The sequence below is a fragment of the Plasmopara halstedii genome (assembly GCF_900000015.1).
Source record: "Plasmopara halstedii genome assembly, contig: Scaffold_3124, whole genome shotgun sequence".
NCBI classification, from domain to species: domain Eukaryota; phylum Oomycota; class Peronosporomycetes; order Peronosporales; family Peronosporaceae; genus Plasmopara; species Plasmopara halstedii.
Genome location: NW_020190027.1, coordinates 111,641 through 111,954, shown reverse-complemented (window position 1 = coordinate 111,954; position 314 = coordinate 111,641).

Sequence of the window (314 nt, the reverse complement as noted above, 5' to 3'; positions counted from 1 at the left end):
TAAGTGGCTTGGTCTCGCCAACTACTTGCACAAGTACAGCGTAAATGACGCAGAAATGAACCGGTCATCATCCAATATTCTTTAAAGGATGCGGAATGGTGTTGGAATACAGGACATCAGGAGCCTTTTGACGGGGTCAAAGACAGCCTCCTGCATGCACCAATACTGGCGCTGCCAGACCCTGATCGTCCTTTCAGCGTCGTCTGTGACGCTTCACACTTTGCCACCGGCTGTGCACTGCTGCAAGAAGACGCCGAGGGGCGAGATCGGGTGATCGGGTTTGAATATCGGCAGCTCAAAGCTGCAGAGAAGGT